The following is a 4990-nucleotide window of genomic DNA, read 5'->3' as shown; positions in this document are numbered from 1 at the left end:
AAACCATGATGTGGGCATGCTCGTAACAACTCTTTATATCTCTCCCAAGCTTCGAACAACGATTCTCCTTGGTTTTGGGTAAATCTAGTTATATGGTTTCGAAGAACGGTGGTTTTACTCGGGGGAAAATATCTAACGAGAAAAACTCTCCTAAGGTTATCCCAAGTCGTAATGGAATTGGGTGGAAGGGAATCTAACCATGATAGGGCTTTATCTCTGAGGGAAAAAGGGAATAATCTTAAACGTATTGCCTCAAGAGAAGCTCCATTGGTTTTAAAAGTATCTGCTAATTGAAGAAATATTTTTAAATACTGGTTAGGGTTCTCGGTAGCGAGACCCGCGAATTGTCTCTGTTGCACTAGTTGCAACAGGGATGGTTTAAGTTCAAAATTATTAGCTGGTATGGTTGGGTTTACTATACTAGAACTAGGTTCTTCGTTAGATGGTTGAGTGAAATATTTAAGAGGTCTTTGGTTTTGATCTTCGGCCATAGCTCTCTTAATTCTATGAAAGAATAAACGTGCGCGAGCGTAACATTCAGGTTCCGCCAGAGGATATACTAAGCTTAAACTTCCGGTGCTGCGAGTTCTTCGCATTGACCGGCGGGAAATAACCTAAGTCTAAACGATATAACAACAGGAAAATGAAATTTGACGATATTGGTCCCCGGCAACGACGCCAAAAACTTGATGCGGTGTTTTTCGCAAGTATACGAACGCGTCAGAGTAATATAAAAGATTATCAAATCCACAGAGACCAAGTGTCAATCTATCGTTATCTATTGTTATGGTGTTTATCAAAGGCAATCAAAATAGGTATTTTTGGAGTGTGTAATGAAAAGTAAAGTGTTGAATAAAGATTAATTAATAAAGATAGGGTCGAATGTAATTCACGTAATTAATTGATAATCCATGTACTTGCTAATAGAGCTACTTATGGGCAGTGTTTCCTACTTTGAAAAGAACTAATTTAAAAGGAACTGTCGCTTTCGCGTATTCAGAACCGAGTTGTACTCCCTAATCAAACCCTCTTATTGTCACTTATAAAAAGGCGCGCATTACGTTAGAGTAGTAAACCTATTTTTAAGAAATATAGTACCTTGACTAAGTTGAAAAGTATTATAACCTGGATTTCTTAACCAAAAGAGGTTCTTACGAATCAGACTCTAAACTTATAAACGCGTCGGAAAATAGTTTTAAAATCTCTTTTCTTCTTAATGTTAAAATCTCCTAATAAACTAAATAAAGCGCTTTCGCTGTTTTTGAAATAGTTAAAAACAATTAAGTTTAAAAAGACGTTGGACGGCTTTCGATCTTACCCAACGGAATTGAAGTGCGGGAAAACTTAATTTGAAAGTTATAATAGCCCTTAAGTGTTTCTACGAACAATCGTACGGATTATCGGTTCAATTATGATCCTTACATTCTAACCTTATAAACTTAGCTAGACATGGTAAAGTAGAAGTGCATTAAAATAAATAAAAGTAGTGCGAGTGTGGAAAGTAAATAATTTAAAGCGAGTGCGAGGAAATAAATAATTTAAAGCGAGTGCGAGGAAATAAATAATTTAAAGCGAGTGCGGGAAATAAATAAAGTAAAGCGAGTGCGGGAAATAAATAAAGTAAAAGCGAGTGCGGGAAATAAATAAAGTAAAGCGAGTGCGGAAAATAAATAAAGTAAAAGCGAGTGCGAGAAATAAATAAAGCAAAGCGAGTGCGAGAAATAAATAAAGTAAAGGCGAGTGCGGGAAATAAATAAAGTAAAGGCGAGTGCGGGAAATAAATAAAGTAAAGGCGAGTAATAAAAACCTGCTCCAATCGGAGGGCTGAGTAAATTGCAATGCGGAAAAGAAAATGGCGGCAGGATTAACTTCCTTCCAAAGTGCTCCAAACTCGATTACAGACTCTATCACAGACTTGATTACACAATTGTGGTAACACTCCAATGTGAAGCGATTACCACTTTATAAAACTGAATATATGCCTAAGTGAAACAAATTTTCTTCTGAGTTTGCCTCTGTTCTAAGTTTGGATGATTGTAAAAGTGAATTCGCGTTTCTATTTATAGGCAAGTAAAAAGATGGAAATGACTTGGATGCCCTTTAACTTGAAAATAGGAGGGAACCGCTTTTCCTCTTGTGGCGCCCGCCACAAGCATAATATGGGGCGCCTTAGTGGAAGTAGTGGGAAAACGTGGGAGTTGATGGAAGTTGAATTTGACACGTCATGGCTTGGTCTGTGGCGCCCGCCATTGGGTAGGCCATAAGAACAAAATGCTGAATTTTAGGGTTTTTAACCCTTTTTCGCTCCTTTTCTCGATCGGGGCTCCGATTAAAGTAAAATCCTGAAAACAAAGAAAAACATAACAATAACACAACAAAATAATAATAAAACAACTAGAATGCATGTGAAATCGGAGTCGAAAATACGTAAATTTCAGTGTGATCACTGATCCCCTGTCTTTCTTTTTCACTGGGATTTTCATGCCTTGGAGAATGACACTGCATGTTTCAGTCAGGATGATCAGTTCCGTATCAGTGTAACACTTCTTGGAAATTATGTCTTTCATGAACTTGGCATATATTGGCATTTGTTCCAATGCTTCAGAAAAAGGGATATTGATTTCGAGTTTTTTGAACATCTCCAGAAACTTCTCGAAATTCTTCTCATGTTGATTTTTCTTCTTCTGTCGTGGAGGGTAAGGGAGTTTGATTACGGGTTTAGGAACCTTCTCTTTCTCCTCGACAGGAGGTGATATTGTTTCTTCATCTTGGACTTTTGTTTCCTTGATTTCTAAATCCACCTCTATTAATCCATCTTTTTCTATATTATTTTCCTCTGTTGACTTTCCACTTCGGGTTGTGACAGCATTCACAGTGTTATGTTCCCGCGGATTTGTCACCGTACCACTAGGTAAGGTGCCCGGGGCTTGAGAGTTTGAAGCTAACTGTTGTGCTATCTGCCCCATTTGAACTTCAAGATTTTTGATGGAGGCTGTGATGTTTTTCTGATTAGTCCTTGTTTCTTCTTGAAACTGTATGTTGTGGGTTGCTAACTTTTCAATGGCAATCTCCCATTCAATCTTTTTAGGTGCCTGTTGTTGTTGCTGTTGTTGCTGATACTGAGTTTGATATTGCCCTGTACCCTGTTGCGGAACATTCCCTCTCTGATCTTTCCAGGAGAAGTTTGGATGATTCTTCCAACCTGGGTTGTAAGTGTTAGAGTAGGGATTATTCTGCTTCAAGAATTTGATCTCTTCAATTTGTTGGGGAGTCGCAAAGTAATAGACCGTGTGATGAGGTCCATTACAAATTTCACAAGTGCTCACCTGAGTTGGCTGAACCTGCGCTATCTGTTGAGTACCTATATTCATAGCTTTCAACTTTTTGTCTACTTCGGCAGCAACAGTGTCTTCCAGACGGATTTTATTTGTCTCTAATTTTAGATCAATTACCCCGTCTGGCTGACTGGTACACCTGTCATATAGCTCTAGATGCTCTTTAGCAGTTATTGCTTCAATAATCCTCTTGATACCAGTGGCTGTTGATAAATTTGTTGAGCCACCAGCTGCTGTATCAATCAACTGTTTTGTTTTTATTTTCAGCCCATTGACGAACATCTGCATTTGTTCTGTCTGATCCATATTATGAGTGGGACACGCGACTAAGATCCTTTTGAATCTTTTGTAAGTGTCTCCCAATGATTCACCATCCTTCTGTTTGAAATTCAGAATTTCATACCTTTTTCGCAGGAATACTGATGATGGAAAATACTCATTTAAGAATGCAGTTTCCATCTCCTCCTAGGAAGTGATACTACCGACAGGGAGAGAATAGAACCATTCTTCCGCGTCTTCAACTAAAGTGAACGGGAACATTCTTAATTTTTTTGCTTCATCAGTGTGACCATCAATTTTCAGGGTGGTGCTCATGGTCAGAAATCTTTGTAGGTGTTTGTTGGCATCTTCATTAACCTTTCCGGTGAAAGGTTTTCTTTCCAATTGATTGATCGTGCTAGGATGCAGTTGAAAATTTGTCACATTCACTGGTTGGTTAACAATGGTCAGTCGACCACCCGGTGCGTTTGCACCTCCATAGTCACCTAGGAGTCTTTCCGGAGGTGGAGGAGGTGGAATTGGAGGAACTTCAGCCGTTGGTTCCTTGACTTCTGGTTGATCCGAGGTACTTTCTTCTGTAGAATCCACTCTTTGTTATCTGCGTCTTCTGTGAAGGGTTCTCTCGATCTCTGCGTCAAAAAGAATTTCAGCTAAGGATTTCGCTCGCATACACAAATTAGTAAATTATAAATGACAGGAAAATAATTTTATTGCAGAGCAACAAAATTTTAATTGAAATAAAATTAAACTCTATATTTTTGGCAGTCCCCGACAACGGCGTCAAAAACTTGATCGGGAAAATAGCAAGTGTACTATTTTTCCTTTTATAGTAATAATGGGGAAATTCCCCGAATGTCGATCTCAAGGACTGCACGTGAATATTGAGTTAAATTATCATTCAATTAAACAAAAAGTATAATTTGGTTTTTGAGTGTAAAAAAGTAAAGGTAAAGAAATATGAAAATAAGGGTTTATAGAGAAAAAGGAACAATGCCAGGGAAGGTGTATGATTTATCCCTGTAACAACTCTGAGTTACTATTGCATCAACAAATATCAATTACTAACAGTTCTCAAGGGTATTTTCTCCTAAGTCCTTGGTGAGAAAACCTTTAACCAATCTACCCTAATTCATATGTCCATAACCAATTAGGGTGAAGTTAAGCTGTATAATATCAAGAATGCTCTGGTTCATACAGGGTATCCCTAGTCCTAGGTGATATCTACTGCAGAGTAACCTGATGAAAACCTTATCAATGGCGGTCCAGCCTAATTGAGAACCACAAATCAATCTCAATTGGTCCGAAAGAGAAAGCAATAAACACATTAAAAGGTTACCGTAAACAAAATATTATAAATGCAAATGTAAACTCAAATT

General features: G+C 38.0%; 1 non-coding gene across 1 annotated transcript; it reads left to right on the top strand.

The window, feature by feature from the left end:
• Window positions 1–107, top strand: LOC127133243 (small nucleolar RNA R71). Its single transcript, XR_007807231.1, has one exon. It is a non-coding gene; the product is annotated as a small nucleolar RNA R71 (small nucleolar RNA).
• Window positions 108–4990: the final 4883 nt, after the last annotated feature.

Source organism: Lathyrus oleraceus, chromosome 3 (assembly GCF_024323335.1).
Source record: "Lathyrus oleraceus cultivar Zhongwan6 chromosome 3, CAAS_Psat_ZW6_1.0, whole genome shotgun sequence".
In the NCBI taxonomy this organism is placed as follows: Eukaryota; Viridiplantae; Streptophyta; class Magnoliopsida; order Fabales; family Fabaceae; genus Lathyrus; species Lathyrus oleraceus.
This window is presented reverse-complemented; position numbering and strand designations above follow the sequence as displayed.